Source organism: Ixodes scapularis, unplaced genomic scaffold (genome assembly GCF_016920785.2).
Source record: "Ixodes scapularis isolate PalLabHiFi unplaced genomic scaffold, ASM1692078v2 PGA_scaffold1__304_contigs__length_218370807, whole genome shotgun sequence".
Taxonomy (NCBI): Eukaryota; Metazoa; Arthropoda; class Arachnida; order Ixodida; family Ixodidae; genus Ixodes; species Ixodes scapularis.
Window position 1 is genome coordinate 189,504,310 of NW_024609846.1, and position 23,110 is coordinate 189,527,419.

Sequence of the window (23,110 nt, forward strand, 5' to 3'; positions counted from 1 at the left end):
TACTTGCCTACCGCATCACCCCAAGCCTAAATCCTAAATCTGCAATGAGTCCTGGCTGTTTCCCCTCCTGCCACCCGTTATCCTGCCTTCTAGCGAACATGCCGTGACTCTCCTTTGCCTCTCGAGACGACTTTCTTACATCTTAACCGCGCTCCCCGTCTCCTGCCAACCACTATTCTAGGGTACCCGAGAAAGCGCGTATTCAACCTCGTTCTTCGAGCCCTTTAGGTACTTGATTCGAGGAGACACCTGCTGAGGTCTGCCGTGAGACAAGTCGCCAAAATTCCAACATAGTTGTCTCAACGGGCATTGTTAGCGTTAGTGAACAACCCGCTCAACGAATCCGCATGACTCCCTGGGGAAAACTAAAAGCAGAGGCATACCGAATGAGCCTCACGTTGGATGTGCCATTTTAATACTGGTTTCTTTATGGAGTTCGCTTAGCTACTAATAATCACCGCCCAATCGGTATGCGCTCGCCCGTCACCCAGGGAGTGACATACAGCACCGAGAAGACAGCGAATAAGTTGACTACCTCACGGTTGCCCGTCGTTCAGAGCCAGCAGTCCAGGCACGCCGACCCTTGTTGTCGTCCGTCGATCAGAGCTCACAGTCAGAGTCAGTGTGCAGGCCTGCGGATCGTCCTTCCCATGCCAGCGCTGCGTAGGCTGGCTGTCCCGGGCTATCACTGCCCGAGTCTCGCTGCGGAACCACCCCGGGATCGTCGTGGCCTAGGCTAGATGGCCAGGACTCGCCGCTTCTACCGGTCCGGTTTGAACCTCGCTGGTGGACCGCTCCAAGCCAGGCAGCCCGGCTCCGATGTTCCTGCCCAGCTCCAGCCTCGCTCACCACGCACTGTCTCGCGCCAGCTCGTGACTTCTTTCTCCGCCGACCGCCTGTCACGTGCCCTCTGCGTCGTCTTTCACCCTTGGCTCCCACAAAGTTAAGGAAAGGGAATGTACCATTATGCTCAGTGAAGTTCGGTGAGAAGACCCGGGACTCGAGCAGGAATGCCCTTATCCTTGGTGTGACCCTACGAGACTCCATTGCTGCTTTTGCTGGGGTTTATCTAACTGAAGTACCTGTCTGAAAAGTAGAAGAAACATATGTGCATAACACTCATTATTCACAAGAATATTTGTCAACATCCAAAATGACCCATGGAGAAAACAATGTGAGGAATTTGTTGGCCACTTTGGCCGAGTCACCTCTCGTGGCCAATGTTTCATTGCAACTTTAATTGTAGTAAACAGTCAAAAGGTATATTACAAGGTGCAATTTGGTTTTGTGCGAACCTACAACGCATAAAACACCACTCTAACACAATATGTGGAGGTACCTCTAAACAAATTCCAGGGTTTCATGGAGCCTCCTTCAGATAACTGATGTTGAACATAAAATGTGTGCACCAAGGAATGAGCAAACAGTGACTTCCAATTAGTCTCAAGCACCAGCGACATGTCGACAAGGAGTGCAATGTGTAGAATGTCGTCTAGAGGTGTGCAGCCAAGATGAAAAGGCAAGATATAGCGATATCAGAATAAGATCACACCAAAAATGTTCCGTTACAATCTAGGCACAATAATGAGTCAACCGACGTACAGCCGCGATTCACTTTGTGTTGAGGTGAAACATGGCCAACAAAATATAAAAAACGCGTTTTTTTTTTTTGTACATCATTTGCTTTGCGCCGTTGATAGAGGGACAGTTGGGCGGCGTCACAAAGTCACTCGCTAGCGCTTTTTCAAATTCGTTCATCGGCACTCATGGTATACCCGGGAGGAGAAAAGTACGAGCTCAGAGCCGAGCCGCCGAGCGTCGATTGCGACTTTCCTAAAGAGAAGCTCCGGTACACTTCGGCGACTCGTCAGCTTCAGACGCCTCTTCGAACGAGCCTGACGCGCCCGCGAATCCAATGCGCCGAACGGGCGCGGCAGAAAGCACGCCGGAAGGAAGGGGGCTGGAGGCTGAGTATCCGAAAGAGACGCGGCGCTGGTTTCTATGTCTATTTCGCACATGAGATAACAAACTGTCAAAGCTAGCCGAGTGTGAACAGTGACTGACGTTACGTTGGAGCACACGCAGTCGAAATGACGCCTGCAACAAAGCACAGCTAGGTGCTTTCAACAGGGGACACAGGCGTTCAAGAAGGCCTCGATTTAAAAACTTCACGTCTCCTTTCTGTCCTTTGGTGTTTACTTTGATCCGCGTACGCCAAAGCACTCAATGCTGCAAGTAATAGAGTCGTGTATACGTACCTTTCGAAGCAATTGAAAGTGTGTAGGTTTCGCTCGATGCCCACGAGTACAGAGTGCGACGAACGCCAATCACGCCGGCTGGCCAGGCTGGCCGGGTCGCGCAACACACAGTCGTTGACACATACACAGTAGTGACAGCGGCGCAACCGACGCCCGCCCGCTGCGCACTGCGCATGCTCGTCTTGGCGGCTCGCCAGCACGCCGGCGACGCCGGCATTGCGCCGGGCGAGCCGGGCTCGCTCCCTTCGAAGTTCGAACAGTTCGAAGTCCAAACCGTGGTCCAAATTGCTTGCGCGCGCGCGCGCGCGCGTGTTGGCGATGGAAATTGTCTTCTCGAGAAACGAGGCTGTAACGTATCGTTTGATGGCGCAAGTGCACGTATTTTTCACGTCGTTTTTTGGACAGTGTTTGAATCTCGCGAAACAGGCGACGAAAAGTGGTGGGTGAAATGTGCTCGCATGTCGTCGTGGATTTTGTGTACCACGTAGGATTACCCAGAAAGGTGGGTCAATATCGATAAATGTGCGCGTAAGAAGCAACTACATGCACGTGACCTGTCAAACCTATTCACCCTCATTATTTTATCGTGCGAACCGACATTGTCACGTATCGCGTTCGATTTCGGTCCCAACACTGGTAACTAGTATATCGTGTCATGATGTATTTCTCACTGTCGGTAACTTCGTATTGATATCGTATTCGATGTGGTTGTCGTGTCCCAACACCGATAGTTTCTTGTTGTATTTCGATGGTGTGTTGCAACATCGAATTGTATCCCGGTACGTTGGGTTTATCGTTTGGCGATCAACTTTTGTTGCATTACAACTGCAATAAACATTTTTTGGAAAACGATCACTCCAATGAGCACGTCGTTATTGGGCTTTCTCATTAAAAGGTAGGTCGCGGCGGGTGTTCCGGCTAGTTATTCTTAATGGTTTGGTGGTTGTCTAGTTTCAAGCGCGCGAGGCTGTGTGTACTGTGTGCCGTACTACAGCTGTACATACTTGCGCTGTCGATCAATGTTAATGTGTTCGCAACGCAGAACGTTTATGTTATGTGTGTATCCACACCCAATATATTTTTCGCGTATTGCCGTGTGGATATGCCAACGTAATGCATGTTGGTAACTTGGTACCCGCGTTCTGAGATATATGCACGCGATATCATATTGTATTCTCCTTTGGTCCCATGATCGACGACCAATATTTGTATATCGTGTGGCCGTACAGTATGTCCATGTCGGTCACCAATATGCACGCGATGTCGTATTCTATTCCAATAACCGTGTAGTATATAGGGGTATTGTGCTCCGATATCGTGTTGTATACCAATAACCACAAGTTATATCGGGATATTGTGCTCCAATATCCTGTTGTATACCAATAACCGCATACTACATCGGGATATTGTGCTCCGATATGAATTCCCATCGTGCGTATTGGGTTAATCGGATAACAATAAGTTTTTATTGGTTTCCATCATCTTCATTGGAATACAATATTTCCAATAAGCCGAGTTCATATTGGCCTTTTTCAATAGGGCAGTCCTGTTAAATGCCCCTTGTGCTTGTTCGGGACAGCTGATTGGATATTAAGCAACGCTGAACATGGCTTATATTATGCCGCACAGCTGGAGAGTTACGTTATACTGATCGTGGTCCACTCAGACACGAAGCAGATAGAAGTCTCAGCCGAGAGAACAGTGGAAGCCCAGTGCGACACCTTTGATCAATTTGGACAGCCAAGGACACTTGTGTTTGACAACGGACCCACATAAATAGTACTGTTTTCAAACAGTTTTTACAACGGCCATGTACATCACCCCACCACCACTTTGTATCACACGCAGTTCATCGGGTTATCCAAGCATGCGGTATGTAGAGACAAGGGGGCATTTATGAGTACTCCTTTTAACTATTATTTGGCTACCACATCAGGTCCAAGATTGATTTTTGTTTATATGCATGTGGACTCATCCCCCCACATGGGAGGCAACCATCCTTTTGGTGTGGGACAGACTGTGTGGGTGCGCAGTTTAGACCTATGGTGGATTCCTGAAATTGTCTGCTGACTTGATGGTATACGAATGACAACACTAGGCACTTCAAGAGGACAGCACCAACAGCAGGTAGATCAGCTCTGGACAAAGCTTCTCCACAAGTGGACCGGCCTCCCTGTAATAATTTTTTGACGGAGAGGCAAGAAGGTGGGAAGTTCGGTGGTTCAATGATCAGGCTGCTCCTTGGCAGCAGGAGACATCCAAAAGGGGCTGGTAGAGCGGCCAGGTGATGGGGTACCCTGATGGGAGGCGAGTAGTGACCGGGGTTCACAGTCAGCGCGAACCCTGCCGGCGACAAAGCAGAGGTGTATTGACTTTTAGGTTTAGATTTAATTAATTATAAAACAGAACATCAGAACTGAAGAACAAGAATGGCAAAAGAGGCGCAAGCTCGGGCTCGAACTTGCACTCATAATGGTACAAATAGTGTCTGAGACCACGTAACGAGCTTGTAAAAGCCAATTATTAGATTCTCCTCTCCTTATATTTTTTTTAAACAAAACCCCAAGAAGGACATTAAGGGGGTGCAGAATCAAAACTTGGAATATCCCCGGAACACTTGGAAATGAGTGAAATATGATCCATGATATCCGGAAATGATAATCGCATGGTTGCATTTTCAGCAGAGGGCTGTATTTTTATTCCAACCGACATATTCAGGCGAGCGCTTCAAAATCAACCATTGAGTAGGCACGACCCATCTCGAAATATTTGCCCGTGACGTTACGCTCGCAACGTCACGCGCCCATGCGAGGTCAAGGGTATAGTAATTACGATCGTCGTCACTAGGTGGTGCCAGCTTCATCGTCAGCGTGTTACAATACTGCCAAGTGGAAATGTCCGAGGCACGGTGTACTAGACCTGAGAGGTGCGCCAAGCGCCGCTGGCTTCCGCACGGCTCCATCGGACACGCCACACCGTGGCGTAGCTCCTGATGGGCCCGTGACGCGAGACATTCCAACAAAGCTCAGACCTCCACCACCAGGTGGTATTAGGAAATGGTTTTATTTATTTTGAAATTGCTTTTCTTGCATTTACAGACGAAGGGCTGCTGTCTGTGAACTGCTGTCGTGAAGCAGACCATGTCTAAACAAAGAAATAGGCGCTAAAATTTTGCTCCCGTACCCCATTAAAGCAGAACGAAAAACTACTGCTCTTCCATTCTTAATATTTTTTAACAGTAGCTATAGGGAGACTACAATAATACAAATACCAGAACACGAAACTTACCTTCCAATGCACAGAAGAAATCAATGAGAAATGTAATTGGAAACACTTCATATCCGAGGAAAGTTAGTCATATTTGAGATAGTTGCAGTCAGAGGAAAATGTTGGCTTAACGGCTGCTGTTGAGGTCACAGGTACTTATGATTATTATTTACGCAGAAAACTCTCTCGCCTCTGTCTTCTTCATAAAGTCTACTATCATTGCCCCGACCTCAAGAACTCTTTGTTATCACCTCCTGACAGAACATCTTCTCGTCTTAACAACTCCTGCACAATCAAACGTGTTTCCGGTTCCACAAACGCATTCAATCAGTATTCCCTTCCTCAAGCCATCTCCGACTGGAAAAGCCTATCGTCCTCCATCGTCACCATCGTGGACCCAGAAGTATTTCGGTCAAGCTTACGGATTCATTTTTTTTTTTGTTATTAGTATTTTTTACCAGTTTGTACGATTAATGAGCTCGACCTGGATGTGTAAATTAGCTTGTGTTTCTTCCTTTTCTTTGTTTGTATAACATGTATATACCCCCCCTTATGTAATGCCCTAACCGGGCCCTTAACGTGAAAATAAATGATATGAAAAAAAAACTAAAAACGTTTTCTTAGAAGAAAACCCGAAAGAGAAACAATTCATTTTACAGCACTGCGATTCACCGAAAGTACCCGTCTTGAACGGAGGAGATGCTAGCCTTTTCACGTACGGCCAGCCGTCAATGAAGCTTCGTGTCGCATGCTGGTGCACGCTGGTTCTTCAGCGTAGGGTCGCTGACTATATTCCATTCATCTCTAAGCTGAGACTGTGGTGAAAGCTACGTCCTCAATGAACCAGTCATACATCCCTCTTCACCCACGTGATCACATTCCCGCTCATACCCATACACCGAGGACTGGGTCAGGTGATGAAAGGGAGGCGGCTTTTTGATTCGGCGGGCACATAGTTCCCACTGCAGTCTCAACTCAGAGCCGTGTATAGAGGGTGTTTGGTCAATGGGAGGTTCAGGCCGAGCACCAGAAGCAGAAAGTGGGCTTGACATTCTCTCTTGGCCAACCAGAAGCCTAAAAGAATCCCTAGCGGTAGTAGTGAGAAACTGTTTTATCATAGGTATGTGTTGGTATATGGTTTTAATAATCACCTAGGTGTGAAGTCTAGTGACCCTTCATGGTTGAAAATAGGGTGCACAGGATGTTACGATCATGGTCATGCGGAAGGATGTAAGAAGCAACTGTAGCGCTCAACTATTTTGCTCGGGGAGAGTGTGACCGCTCGGACGGTAGATTCCCGGCCCTCGGCGCAAGGATTATGTCGATCGTTCCGCCAGTCGCACTCTTCCACCATAATTTTGAAATTTCTGATGAACGTGATTGATACATCACATGCACCACATTTTCAGTCACCGAGGGTTACTCCAACGCACTTATTAAGTTTACCATTTCGTCGTTTACCCTGAGACTGGGTTTTTTTTTTTTGACGAGCAGAAGTAACAGAAAAACAGACAGGTCTCAAACCCAGCTACACGTTTATTCCAACAACAACAAGTTTATTCCATAACCCCCCAGTCTCAGGGTAAACGACGAAATGGTTGACTTCCACCAGCTAGCCTGTACTTTGACTCATTTCTTATTAAGTTTGTTTCTCGCAACCACCACCAGGGTATTATTTCCCGTTCTCATTGGCCACATTCGAATTCGTGAAGATGCCGTGGAACGCGGCCATCCCGCTTTCGGCCGATGGCGCCTCCTCATTTGTCTCCTATACTTCCCAACGAATGGCCAAACTTTCTACTTATATGGCTCTGTCTCAGCTTAGGGGTGCAATGCAATGCAATGAAATTTCTTGAAGTCCAAAACCGGGTACAGCAGAGCAACCGGCCAAGGGGAAAAGATCAGAAGGTTTGAACGGCCACGTCTTGCTGGGCAGACTGGTAAACTGAACGATCACGAGCGTTGGAACACTGTGAAGAACCTCAGGGGCTCATTTACTGTCCTGAAAGAACTGAAGGAACAGAAGTGTTGAAACACTGCAAAGAACCTCAGAAGCTTATATACTACACTAAAAAAACTGAATGAGCACGAGTGCAAGAACGTTGTGAAAAACCGCAGGGGCTCTTTTTGTACCCAGAAAAGAGGTAAACAGTCGAAAAAAACGGGATGGGCCGACAGGCTCGGCCAACGCACCAAAATATAGCGGTAGCTCACGCGCCGAACTATAGCGGTAGCTGGCGCACCAGAATTTAGTGATCCTCTGGTGGAGAGGCGACAATGGGTGTGGTTTGACGATCCGGCTGCTACTTGGCAGCAGTAGACATACAGGAAAGGCCGGTAGATAAAGTGACCAGATGTCTTTATTTAGGCGGGACAGGTCCCGCTTTTCCGGCCATGGTCCCCTTGTCCCGCCAGCGTGCTTGTGGGACGGTGTTTTGTCCCGCATTGTCTGCCCCGAACCCCGAATAGAAAAAAAAATATGCGGTTAAACGAAAGTTCTCCACCAGTGAGAGGTTGCTTTCCCTGATGAAGGTACAAAATATGCTCGGCAGAGAAGATGATGACGCTGAAGGTTAATTTGCATATGACATCTGAACAGTACTATGGGCGTACAATCTACTAAAATAAACGCTTTACTTAAGAAATGTTCGAACCAAATGTAGTAGATGTGCGTGTCAAACAGTGTGCAAATCGCACGAAAAATAAATGTGCATTGTGTATACAAAATATTAAAAAGATGTGAATTGTTTCCGACATTTAAACCTTCCAAGTCTCGCAACACAAGAATACCCCCCCCCCCCCCCCCCCCCCCCCCCCCCGCCTTCCCCATACGCATACGCGTCCCACTCTGGGGTCCGAGCAATAGATAGTTTTAGTAGATCGTTCCCATGACTCCGATAACGATACCCGATACTCCGCCACCGCCTCCCTTGCGCATGCATAGTATCGTTATCGGTTCTATCGGAGGTATCGGAACGATCTACTAAAACTCTCTAATATGGTCACTTTACCGTTAGAGCGGCAGCGGCATGGGGTGCCCTGACGGGTGACGAGGCAGAGGTGATTGACTTTTCGGTTTAGGTTTAATAAATCATAGAGCAGAGCGTCAAAACTGAAGAACGCAAACGGCGAAAAAGGCTCAAGTTTGGGCTCGCGCTTGTAAAAGCATAAATAGCGCCCGTGACGACGCAACAATCTAATAAAAGCCAATTACTACGCTGCCACTCAATTTCAACCTGCCACTGAATTGGAAAGTTCACGCACTACGTACGTACAGCCAGGAGATCACAAGCACAACGGGTGCAGCTCAGAAATTCGACCAGTCCGAGATTGATGAAAACAGTACGGGCGACACAGTCACATACAACTGTGGTCACATACCTCTGAGCATGTTTACCCTGCCGATCCTCGGTCTCAGTGTTCAATGGTTTAACACGATCAGATGTACAATTAATAATTTTTTTTTAAATATTATTTCCAATAAAATAGGGCAAAAAGATATGCTCACGTCAGTTCGGCAAACACCCACGTCGTTTGTTGTTGTTATGATGCCACACCTACACCATACCACGGTCCATGGCTGTCGTCGAGACCAGTATTGCTGCTCGCCGTGACAAAATGTTTATTCTACCAATTTACTCGAATTGCACTACAGATGTGATCTTGGCGGATCTTAAAGGATCACGAAAGCTAAGGAAGAATATAATTTATAGTCATTCTGTAGTTACCTAAGTTACTAATATCACTTACGACTGCCTGCACGTGCATATCGAATTGAAAGTCGTAACCTGCGAAGTGGTGGTTATTCCACAACGGTTTGGGGTCATCACATTGCCCAAAGGCTAGTAACTCGCCTTTTGGAGTAGTCAAAGCCTCCAAAGCGCCATTTGACTACCCAGGGTACTCATTGTTTTTATAGTCTAGGGCCTAGATCGGTTGATTATCTATCGCTGATTCATGTCAATACACGAAGTCTGCGAAAACATTGGGATGCGTTTCATGTTGTGGTAAGTAATTTAACGCCACAGGTAGATATTTTTGTTCTCACCGAGATTCGTATCAGTTCTTTCCAAATCAGTTTATGCTAGATGATTATAAAGCAGTTTTAAAAACACGTGACGCTGGCAGAGGAGAAGGTATCGCTATGTACATCAAGGACAAGTGGCTTTTTTTCAACCTCAAACTTAACTTTCCAGCATGCGAAATCATTAGCAAAGAAAATAATCCACCCTGATTTTCTGTTATTTATAGCGGTAATATACAGGCCTCCATCGGCAAGTGTTCCTCTTTTTTTCTTGCGGAACTAAAAATAATTCTTCTGAAATTGCGCTCTGAGGGGCAACTCTGTTTGGTCGGAGACGTGAATATTGACAAGCTCAAATCTACCACATCTACTGTCTGTGATTATTTGACTCTCTTGTCAGAGCATGGAATTGAAAGTACAATTTTGTCTCCCAACAAGACAGGAAATTCTGTTTGGGGAACTGGTTATTTCCTGCATTGATCATTTAATCATTAAAGCTACCGATTTTTAATAAAATCTGCTGTCATTAACCAAAAACTTGCCAATCATTACCTTATTGGGTGCCACTTGCAACGTCATGCAGTGACACAGAACATTCGCAGGAACAACTGCGTCCGTGTATATAATACAGATACTAATACGCTTGACAGACTCGTCGCGGCTTTTGACTGGGACGAAATCCTTCGCTCGACTGAAGACAAAAATGTGTTCCCTACATTCGCAGAAATTTGGTAGTCCTTTCTTGTTGCTTCAAAACAAAAGAGGTCCGTTTCAAGCACAGATCAGATAAACCATGGATTAACCCTGAGATAATGGCGGCTATTAAACCAAGGAAGCGTTGTGGGAGCCCAGACAGAACATGCATATTCTGAGGACCTCCTCAGAATATCCCTCTCAGAAGTTGAGATATCCCCAGAGTAATTGTGGTGGGAGATATATTTCCCCAGGATGTCCGTGGGATATCCATTTGGCCCACTTTTCTAGTCCAGTATATCCCCGGAATTTTCTCTGGGACGTTGTCAGTATTTCCTACGTTTATCCGTGGGATCTCCGTACCAGATCCGGGTTGTCCTTGGGATATCTCCAGAATATTCGTGGTGGGAGATGTACTTCCCTAGGACGTTCGTGGGATATTCATTTGGTCCACTTTTCTGGTCCCCAGTATATTCTCAACATATCCCTACGGGTGTTGTCAGCATTTCCTACGTTTATACCTGGGATCTTCGTACCAGACCCTACGGGTTGCCGTCTGTACACTGTAGATTTATACGTGGGGCCTTAGAGGCAGCTCCAACATACAGCGTGCCAACCTCGTCACGTGCTGGCCAGACTATGGTAATATATTATCTCCGTTGCGTTGACTGGCTGGCACTCGACGCTGTAGGCAGTGGCCTGAATCACAGAGCTGTCAGCTGCAAGTCAGGTCTGCACCAATAGAACTCGGCTGCGCAGTTTGCCAGCTGTGTTTTTACCTAAAGACACATCTTCCACAGTGACTATGAGCTTGGCAACAATAAAATTTCATGCGAGTGAGGTATCTGAGCCAACCTGTAGGGCTGAGCTCGAAGAAAGCTGTTCAGTAAAGACATGGGCACATGTTAGCATCAAAAGCAATGAATACTTTATTTTCAGAACAAGATTTCTCTAATAAATGTTTGCTTAATGTTCCAAAAATAAAAATATAACAAAATATACCAGGCGTCAAAACCAAAGTTGTACCCTTAAATGGCTTGCAAAAATTAGTAATTTTATGTATTGCATAGAACATTTCCTCTAATATGTTGTTTACTGGTTAGATATTTCCATTAAAATGTGCAAGTTTCAACTACGACTATGAAGGAAATTAAAGTTATAAAAATGATATTTTCAAGGACTTAGCGGTAGCTCTCGCGAGCAGTTAAAAAAAATGGCCATGTTTGCTTACCCTTTACAGAGATGGCCCTACCAGTCCGATAAGTACCTAATGCGTTGTTTTCACTTCATGTTTCACAAGGAGATAATTGTCAGAATTAAGTTCTTGGCATGAGTTTTCAATTAGGTTAGACAGGCACACGAACAACTTAATTCTGACAGGTATCTCCCGCAGGAACACAAAGTTAGAAACACATGTGCGTGGCGCTTGTTGGACTGGTGGTGCCTTCCCTGCAAAAGGCAAGCAAACAATGTCGTTGTAGGGACTGTTACCAACAACTGCCACCAAGTTTTTGAAAAAGTAATGAATTTATTTTAAGTTCCTTCAAGTCAGAATTAAAACTTCAAATACATTTAAATAATTTGACCAGTAAACAACATATTTTAGAAAATTTCTATCGATACATCAAATCGTTGATTTTTACAGGCCGTTTTAGAGTTAACCTTTCTCTTAAGACGCCCAGTATTTAAAAATGACTAGAACCTTGCAGTCGAATTAGCAGCCCCACCCCTACCCTTCTGGCTGTCGCTTCTCCATCCGTTCCTTCGCATGGGCCAGCCATGACTTCAGTGAGCTCTCCACCTTGTATTCAGTCGCCCCAAGGCCCTTATTGGCGAGCAGACATTCTGGAACGATAAAGAATGCAAGCGTGTTCCAAAGCAGAAGTAGTGCGCGGAAGCCAGCTGTTTTCTTAAATAAGTAACCAAATGCACGGTGTATTTTTCCAGGATTCAAAGCAACTTAACATTGGTTGGCACATTCGAATCATTAATTCTTATACTCCGTTTCATACTTCAATGCAACGGTACTGAAACAAGCGTGTGGCTTCATCTAGTATCCCACTTATGCAAGGGGGCGCGAAAGTGCAAGATCAAGCCAGACGCTTGCGCCAGTAGCCTTGACAGCGTTCCGCATTAAGTATGAAACGGAGCATGGGCAGCCACCAAGATAGGCAATAAAAGTATTATTTTATAAAGATCCACTCTGCATCCAGCAAACTTGGGTTGTCTAAAAACCACTGGGCAAAAAAATTCGAAAAGACCTGACTATCTATGATGTCAGTTCAACTCGGTTTTACTGCGAGCATGGGATCAAGAAATAATGTGCTGCTGCAGGTAGCTAGCGTATCTCGACGCCTCCTGCTGCAGTAGCCACCGACGACTTCTTAAGTCGAGATGTTGTGATTATCAGGCTTCTTAGTTTTAACCCCTTGGAGGACACCATGCAAAGGAAAAAAACTTTTTTTTTTTAAACAGGCTAGATGGAAAAATATTATAAAACGAATTTACAAAGAAGAAAAAAATTTAGAGCTATATTTAGGGCGCAAAACGAATTTGTAGTTGGCGCCAAACTGCCAAAATTTTTTCCAAAAGTAGCCTAAAAGTGCCATACTTTTTTATCTTGAATTGGTTGAATTGAACTGGTTGAATTAATTGAATTGAACGGGTTTAATTCCTCTAGTAATACACAGAAAATGTGAAAAGTTTATTACGCAAAAATCAGCGGAGGCGAAAAAAATATTTGCCAACTAAAACGAGTGCTGCCATCTATGATCAGCACTGCAAAAATACTCGGAGAGCCTAGCTCGTCCGTGGAATTGAGGGCTACCGAAAAAACCACTGGACGAGCTGAGCTCGTTCATGACAGTTTTAGTCAGAAACTGGCCGATGAGCTCAGCTCGTCCAGGGCACTTGAGGGGTTAATATTTTGAACTCCTGAAGGTTTGAGTACACCACTCAATAGTGTGAAGTCAAATTTAGTCAACAAAGCCCAACAACTGTTATGGCATATTTTGGCAAAGGGCTGATCATGTTGAGATTCAACAGTTAAATGGGAAGCTTAACAATTTAAATATCAATCATAACCAATGTTTTGTGCTAATTATCACACCACACTCCTGCTTGCATATGTGCTGTTGTAACTAGCATCACCCCAAAGAAATATTATTCTTTGTCAACTATGCCTCAAATATTAATACCCGTTGATGCAGGAAAGTGTGCAAGCTCACTAGTTCACAGTCCCTGCATACATTTGTCGGAAGAGTAAATGTTCAGATTGAGTTAAATTTTCCAGTTTATTAGCTTTTGCTGTAACTGTGACAAATTTAAGTACATTCGGTGCCCAAACTAGTATAGACATGTTTGCAGTGTTCACCACCAAATTACTCTCAGTCGGTTGCAAGCCTCTATTGTGAGAAGTCAGCAAAGTTACATACCAAGCAGAACTGTCCAGCTCCGAAGGTTACAAAACTTCCTCTTCCCTTTGCCTCCCTGAAAGCTAAATTCAACTGCCACCTCATCTGACATTAGCTTATGAGGAAGGACTGGTGTTCAAGACTGTTTCCTGACTCTCTGCGTCGCGTTCGCTGGCAGCAGAAAAACGTACGGTGGAGCTGGGTCCCTCACTGCCGGACGGCCCGTCTGACTCGCCCGCTACTGCGGGGCCGGAATCGCACACCAAATCGACGGCCGTGCCTGCCAACCGTAGACTCATTTCCACACTTTCCCGTAGTTTCCGCCGAAACGTCCGGGATGTCTTGTGTTAAGGCATGACAGCGCGCGACCGCACCTGTAACTACCACAACCAAACAATGCGTCCGGATTACTCAAAACCGCGATCAACATCGATCACAGGGTTACGCACGAAGCGTTCGGAAACAGTTTATGTGACACTGCGGAACTTATAAAGTAAGAAAAAGTGTGCTTACCTGTCAGCCTTGCTGATTTCAAGGCGAAAACGAGTTCTTGTTTGTTCTGATGGACTACGGAATCGCGCCGAATGGTCTAACCGTACAAACTGCGCACGCGCAAAATTGCCTATAGCCGATACCAGTACCGCCAAGATTTCGTATTCAATTTGAAGCTCTATAATCATTAAAAATGATATTAAAGTACATTTATAATTATAAGATAACATTTAAAATTATTTAATTATTCATATATATTTAAATTTTTGTGGGTTTAGTTTCGTATTCTACTGGTTGAATCAGCAGGGGAATCTTACAAACTCTTCCCGGACAGGATATACTCGGGTGCATAATCCGACGGATGTCCCCAGGACGATGACATGTAGCATGATCTCCCACACATGCCTGCTACAGCTACAGGATATCCTGAGGATTGCAGTCCCAGGGATATCCCCAGAATTAGTTCCTCCCGGCCGGGACATCGGGATATTATGGGGATATCCTCCGGACTTTGTGTTCTGTCTGGGAGCGTTCCCGTCGAGCACCCAAGATTGTAGAGCTAAGGACTGAATTCAAAAACGCAAGGAACCGTCTTAGTGCGGTTATTCGGTCTGCCGAACGGCGTTGCTTTCAGGGAAATTTTTTGACGCAAGATTTACTTCCCGAAAAACGCGGGAATTATTTAACAGTTTTAGAAGTCGTACATCTCAACAACCTATTTCTATTTCACTTCAAAAGAATTTCGGCACTGAATTTCAGTCGACCGTCGAACATTTCAACAAGCATTTTGCAGCATCATGGGGGATTGCCAAACTCCGCACTGTGACGTCAGGCAGTGTAAGTTGCGATGACAGAGCAGCCGGTTCGGCTATTTTACCGCCTCTTACCATGTTTGCACTACGCTCTTTTTTGTTTAGCATAAAGCGAAATAAAACACCTGGTGTCGATGACATTCGCGTTGGCGATCTAGTTAGAAATTTTGAGTTTATCAAAGATAAACTCGATATCCGCCATGATAAACTCAACAGTTATTATGGCGCCATGATAAACTCAAAATTTATCATGGCGTTGGCCATGATAAATGCGTTTTTCCTGTCTTGCGATATCCCTACTGCCCTAAAAACTGCACTTGTCAAGCCACTTTCAAGGGAGGCGCGCAAGATAAGCACGAGTCCTATCGTCCCATTTTCATCCTGCCCTACATGGCTGAAATATTGGAAAAATATTTGTTTATCGTGATGAGTGGTTTTTATTGATAAATATGATATGTTGTCACGTAGCCAGTATGGCTTTGTTGCCGGACTGAGCCGCTTCTGAAGGATTTCACTGACCTCATTTATGGCGCCTTCGAAAATAATATATTTGCTTCTGCGCTTTTTTTGGACTTTACGAAGGCATTCGACACTGTCAATCGCGACTTGCTCCTCCGGAAACTGTATCGTTTTGGTTTCCGCTGACCGTTTTTTGCTATCCTTCAAAACTTTTTTCAAGAGCGTTTTCAAGCTGTATCTGTTGGCGGTTTTAGGTGTGCACACGCAGAAATAAAAGCTGGCGTCCCCCAGGGGTCGGTTCTGTCACCTCTGCTTTTTAATATTTATGTCAATTATATTTCAGCCACAGTATCCAACTGCAGCATTTTCCTATATGCCGCCAATACGGTAGTTGTCGCTTGTCATCTGAATTATGATAGTGCAGTGCGTAGATTAGAGCACGACGCGACGCAATTAATGAACTGGTTTGATGAAAATTTATATACGACCAATATGTCGAAAACAAAACTGGTATGTTTTAGGAATCCATTAAAAAAGGCGGATGTCAACTTGCCAGTTATGTTACACAAACGGAGCTGCGTGAATTGCATTTGTTCTCCGCTTGAATATGTGAATACAGTAAAGTATTTGGGAGTGTTTTTTTGATTCGGATATGATATTTCATTCACATTTACCGCATGTTTCTGGTAAGCTGCGAAGTGTTAGCTACATACTACAATAGCAAAGTGTTTGAGCTGTTTTCTGTAAGGAAGTCTGTTACACATGCCCTTGGGCACCGCATATTGAGGTATGGAATCACACTGTTTGGAAATTGTGCAGAATTGTGGCAAGCAAAACTTGACGGTATTTTTAAGGGGTTATCAAGGAGTGTAGGGTATCACTTTGAATTTAAACTGATATTAATATCTTCGAATGTTTGCGAATGCTCAATTTCTATTCCCTGTTTGTGGAAACAGCAGTGTTATGCCACTTTTGGAATAATGATTTTAAACGCCCCTTCGTTCCTAACAGGAATCTCAGTCACACATTCTGTTTTATCATTCCCCCTTGTGTAACTCACTACGTTACAATAATTCACTCTCATTATGTGCCATTTGTCTTCAATAAATTACCCGATTGTGTCTTTGAGTGAACTGCAAAAAGAAAATTGAAAAAAATGTTCATGAATTCTAGACTCTAGAATTTCGTGTTCACTATTTACTGCTTCGCTTTATGAAGTGGTTTTTGTTTTGCGTTTTCTATTTTTGTGAGCTTCCGCTCTCCGACTTGCCGGGTCCTGTCCCACAAGCCTCCCTTGGCTTGGACAAACCCGTATTTGTACAGTGCTATTGAACATATGTGGAACAAAATTTATGAATTGTATCAATAATATTAATATTATTATTAATATTATTACTATTATTATCACTAGTAAAATTCCTATCTTTGTTACCCTTCTGCATTTCTTGGGTCTTGTGTAAAACTGTGTTTTTGTATAGTTAACTTGCAGTTTGAAGCGTGCCAGCACCAAAACCGCGATGTTGTTCCTGAACACTCTAACAAAGATTTATTGATTGATTGATTGATTGATTGATTGATTGATTATTATTATTATTATTATTATTGTTGAAGATGTCAGACCGCCGGCAGTCGGGGGCCTGCCATCTTCACGCAACTAACTTTCGCCACATTGGGCAGGACACGCAGCTGAGCCGCTCCGGCAGTCCTGGTGCCGGGCACGTCATCATCGGTGCCGGCCGCCGGCAGATGAATTGGAACTGACGCAGCAACCGTCGACAAACGCCATGCCACGTGCCCATCCCCGGCCGTCATCCGGGCAACCGGAGTCGACGCCCATAAGATCGGATACCACGGCTCACCTCGGCGCAGTCGGCGGCCTGTCATCTTCACGCAACTACCTTTCGCCACACTGTAAAAAAAAATCCCGTCAAATTACGGAAATTGCCAGTTAATTTTTGATGCCGGTACAATTTCCGTTGTCTTGCATAACGGTCACAGCATTAACTAGGTATTACGTGCATGACAGTAATGAGGCCCTACGGTTTTTTCCCGTAACTTGACCCGTAGAAGCATGGCAGAAAACCGTAACTCTCATGTACCGTGATTCACAGATACGGGAATTGTTCAGGCATCGAAAATTAGCTGGCGTGTTGTCCGTAACTTGCGACGGCAAAAAACCGTAACAGTTAATGACTGAGCTGCACGTGATGTGCAACGACTGAAATCGTTCCGGCATCGAAAATTAGCTGGCGTGTTGTCCGTAACTTGCAGCGGCAAAAAACCGTAATTCTCAATCACCGAGCTGTACGTGATGTGCGAAAACAGGAATCGCTCCTGCATACAAAATTTGCAGGCGTGTTGTCCACACCTTGCAGCGTCGGCCACAGCCTGTTGAACTGCTAGCTGCAATGACTTAACAAAATGGATGTCTAAGTGAACAATAAATATAGCATTTTACTGCTTATTTGTTGTTCACTGAGAAATCGGTTTTGTTAAATCACTGCAGCTAACATTTTAACAGGCTCTGGCCATTGCTGCAACGTGCGGACAACACGCCAGCTAATTTTCAATGTCGGAACGATTCCCGTCGTCACTCATGATGTGCAGCTCAGTGATTGAGAGTTACAGCTTTCTGCCGCTGCAAGTTACAGACAACACGTAAACCAATTTTTGACGCGGGAACAATTCAATTTAAATATCTAATGCCCAGGGAATGTGACAAGGCTGCAGGTCCAAGTTCTTTCAAGAGTCAATGCCAGCTGCGCATCCCGGAGATTAACAGCTGCTTAAACACTGTGTTAGAAAGTTCGAGGAAGTGCACACAAGATACAGTATTAAGTAAAACATGTTCATACCTTTATTCTTAAGAAATAATTAGTGGCCCATGTCCAGCTTTCCTGTGAAAGGCTATCTCTAATTTTCTGAGCAATCAAGTCCATAGGAAGAATTACAGAACCTGGAAAACAAAACAAAAAATGTGGAATGTGGTTAGGTTATAAACAGAATGTGATGACAGAATAAACCTCCCAATTTCCGCAAACTATGAGTTACATGTAAGGGCATTGGAAGAGCCTCAGCTGAACTCTGGCGGGCACTAAACAGTGAAACCAACTTGTGACTTGTGATATGAAACCATTTTAACAAGGGAAGTTAGGAAAATTCCTTAAGACAAAATTTCCGCATCCAATAAGTTCCTTCAAGTTTGTTGTCACGAGTTAATTTTAGAAGTTACTGCCAGCTGTGCTTCCAGACATAATCAAACACCGTGTTAGTGGGGTTGTGCGAATATTCGGAATTTCGAACTGTAGTTTCAAATAATACACTGTGCTGCTAACAGCACAGAAGAACTGTGCTGTTAGTATTTTTCGAAGTGTTGGTTGCGACGGGCTAGTCTCGTTGAGTGCGCTTCTTACCGAGCACCCTTGCACTGCGGAGAAGCAATACCTGCGGAAGCAAGCTTCGCGGGTGTTGCTTCTCCGCAGTGCAACGGTGCTCGGTAAGAACCGCACTCAACAGGATAACCCACCACGATAAACACTTGGGAAAGTAGAAATATCGCAATTGCGAGCTTGGAAGAAAAGCATACATTGAACGCGGGGTGGTGCACGTGTGCCGGCTGTATTTAAAAATAAATGGAAACTTTGTGAATGTGCACATCTACTTTGTAGTAAAATTTTCAAAATTAAACTGACTGTTATGCAAGAGTATACTATGTTAGGCAGAGATGCCCTTACAACCTGCGTTCCTCATGCGCGATTCATTCTTTTAGAGCACAGCTCTTAGGCGCCCGTTTCCGGCTTGAGCGGCGTCGCCGTAATCGCGTTTTGCATTATGGGAAGTTTCCCATAATGACGTCACGAAGGTTACCCTTGTGAGGGTTACGAGGGTTAGGGTCACGAGGGTTATCCTCACGAGGGTCACAAGCGTTACCCTGACAAGGGTTGCGAGAATTAGTTACCCTCGAAAGGGTTACCCTCACGAGGGTCACGAGGGCTACTCTCACGAGGATCACCCTCACAAGGGTCATGAGGGTTATGAGAGTTACCCTCACGAGGGTCACCCCCCTGAAGTCCCGTGACCTGCCCCCGCGAAGTCGCGCAACCTCAGGGGGTCACCTATCCCTCAGTACCCTTCCCTCCTCCTCCTCCTCAAGAGCTGCGCTCTTATCCGGCATTACAGGGAGCCGTAAACGGCTTTCATTTTTTAACTCAAATTAACGAAAGATTATTTTTTAGAGCAAGATTTGTAAATTCACTCAATTGGGCATCTCTATAGGATTCATTTTATGTCAAATCCATTGTTTACTTGCCATTCCAAGACATCAGAACTTCTGAAGTCACAGTTCACAAATATAGATAGATTAAACTTAGCTTATAAACAAACAAGTGGAACAACGTTCACAAGTTTAGCTGGGTTTTCGTCTAAGGATTATGCAGTGATAGTAAAAAGCATGGAAAAACTATTCAATATTCAAATCGAAAATATACGGCCAATACCTCTATTCGCTTCTAACTCAAAATCATCTATTCGCACAAGACTATGTGTTAGTAAGAAATTTCAAGCAAGTGCACGTAAGATGCAGTATGAAGTGAAACATGTTCATACCTTTATTCTTGAAAAATAATTAGTGGGCCACGTCCAGCTTTCATTTGGAAGGCAGTCTAACTTCCAGAGCAATCAAGTCCACATGGAGAACTACAGAACCTGGAAAACAAAAACAAAAAATGTGGAATGTGTTAGGTTATGAACAGAATGCGATGACACAATAAACCTCCCAATTTCAGCAAACTACGAGTTACATCTAAGCGCATTGCAGGAGCCTCATCTTAACTCTGGCGAGCACTACAGTGAAACCAACTTGCAATAAATGGTCCGAATCCATTTCAACAAGGGAGGTTAGAAAAATTTCTTTGAATACAGAATTTCCACATCCAATAAGTTACTTCAAGTTTGTTGTCACGAGTTAATTTCAGAAGTTACTGCCAACTGTGCCTTCCAGAGATAATTAAATACCGTGTTAGTAAGAAATTTCAAGCAAGTGCACATAAGATGCAGTACAAAGTAAAACATGTTCATACCTCTATTCCTAAAATAATTAGTGGGCTTGCTTTCCAGCTTTCACATGGAAAGCAATCTCTAACTTCCTGAACAATCAAGTTCATAGGGAGAACTACAGAACCTGGAAAACAAAACAAAAAAATGTGCTATGTGATTAGGTTCTGAACAGAATGTGATGACAGAACGAACCTCCCATTTGCTGCGAACTATGAGTTACACATAAGCAGAGCTTGAAGTCTCCCTTAGGTTGAGGGGGGTCCCTAAAAGAAGGGACGAGGGCGGGAGGGGGGGTTCTGACGAAATGTATTAGATGCACATAAAATAAGACCGACTGCTGACTCTGTCCCCACCGTACCTGCAACCTTCAAAATGCTAATCCCCAAATGTCACATTCCTGAAAACAAGCTATTTTATTGAAGATATGATTTTGATTTTACTAATGCTGGGGCCGTGGAGGAGGGTCCCAGACCATCCGTTAAAATCAGTGGGGGACCCCCTGAGACGACCCAGACTTTAAGCGCTGCTCATAAGTGCAGTGCAGAAACCTCAGCTTAATTCTGGCAGACGTTAGACAGTGAAACCAACTTGTGACTTATGCTACGAAACCATTTTAGCAAGGGAAGTTTGAAAAATGCCTTTGAAGATAAAGTTGCCGCATTCACAGAGTTTCTTCAAACCTGCTGTCGCAAGTTAATTTCAGATGTTACTGCCAAGTGCACGTCCCAGAGATAAACAGGTGCTTGAAAACCATGTTAGTAAGAAATTTTGAGGAAGTGCACACAAGATGCAGTAGGAAGTAAAACACGTGCATACCTTCATTCTTGAAAATTAATTCATGGGTCATGTCCAGCTTTCATATGGAAGGCAATCTTCATAACTTCCAGAGCAATCAAGTCCATATGAACAACTACAGAACCTGGAAAAAAAATGTGGAATGTGGTTAGGGCCTGAATAGAATGTGATGACAAACTAAACCTCCCGATATCTGCAAGCTATGAGCTCCACGTAAGTGCACTGCAGGTGCCAGTGTGATTTAAGAAAGTGCACCTCTCAGAAATAAACAGGTGCTTGAACACCGTGTTAGTTAGAAATTTCGAGGAAGTGCACACAAGATGCAGCAGGGAATAAAACATGTGCATACCTTTATTCTTGAGAATTAATTGGTGGGTCACGTCCCGCCTTCATGTGGAAGGCAATCATCATAACTTCCAGAGCAATCAAGTCCATATGGACAACTACAGAACCTGGAAAACAAAAAAAAAAAAAAAAAAAAGCGGGATGTGGTTAGGTTTTGAATAGAATGCGATGACAAACTAAACCTCCCAATATCTGCAAACTATGAGTTACACGTAAGTGCACTGCAGGTGCAAGTGTGATTTAAGAAAGCCGTAAACCCCAAATGAAACTACTTGAAAGGGGCATGGACACAGAAATTAGGCAAGTTAGAGTATTTGTTACATGACACCTATTGGACCTACACGAAACATTTCAGAATATTTAAAACTCCAATAATTACAAAATTATTTCTTTTAATGTTCATCATTTTTATCTGGGGACCAGGATACCTTGACACAACTCCTACTGTGGCGACGGCAGCTCGTCGATAAACCACGTGACTCTGATTGAGACGTTAAACAATCTCTCTTTCGTTGTTCTCTACCCGCGTTCGCCACGCCACGCCTGTCCGTTACTCAGGCTCTGTAGCTCTTTCTTCTTCTTCCGCCTCCCTTAATAAGTGACGTTGAATTCGAAGGAGCAAGCTGTGCCAGATATTCCAACTTCCCAAAACTTGGGAGGAAAAGTGGGACAAAGGAGCTTAGTTGAGGCGAGGGACGCCTGGGCGCCTTCTGATCCATGCCTGAAAGTGCATACAAGAGGTCTACGAGTGGCACCGCCCCGCAGCTTAGGACTGACTAGAGACACTAAAGGGACAAGGCAGATGTCGTCACCAAGGCCTGGCTCGTTGGGTAGGTGGACCCGAGGGTCCCGCAACTAATTAGAATTTTTGTGCGAAACTAATGCATTTTTTGATAAACAAATTCGGCAGCTTTATAGTAACATGTAATGGGCTTCAGTGACATCCTTAGATTTCATTTTTTCCATTCCTGAAAAATCTAGAACCATTTGAATGCTAAAATAATACCTACAGCTATTGTTTTGTTTTACACATACACATAAACAATTGTTTACGTGTACGTGAAATTAATGCTTAATCTATTTAGAATGTTGTTATTGCCACTACAAATTCTTGTTCCCCCCCCCAATGCATTCCATGAGAATGCCCTTAAGGTAATGAACTTGAACTTGAGCTGAAGTAACTCCCATGAAACATAGCGTGGATATCTATGGTACTCCAACCAAAACAGTCCAACAAGTGATCCTACTCGTCAATATGATTAGGATAAAAATGCATGGCGACTAAAATTGTAGACTGGCTTGTTGATACGCCACAAAGGAAACATAAAAAACAGGTACGGATAGAAGTGACTCGGCAAAGAAAAGGATCTCTCAGTGGAGGTTGCTACCAGGAATTACAGATAAAACAAAACATAGAAGATAACTTAAATCATGTGGCACCACCTACCGCCCATGGATATCAGTTTGTGTATTGAACAGAGAAGAGGAGCAACAAAA

At 44.4% G+C, this 23,110-nt stretch overlaps 1 long non-coding RNA gene across 1 annotated transcript; it reads right to left on the bottom strand.

The window, feature by feature from the left end:
• Positions 1-18,252: 18,252 nt before the first annotated feature.
• LOC115314245 lies at positions 18,253-20,073 on the bottom strand. The gene is made up of 2 exons (XR_003917508.3): positions 20,024-20,073; positions 18,253-18,374 (listed from the first exon to the last, which is right to left on the bottom strand). It is a non-coding gene; the product is annotated as an uncharacterized LOC115314245 (long non-coding RNA).
• Positions 20,074-23,110: the final 3,037 nt, after the last annotated feature.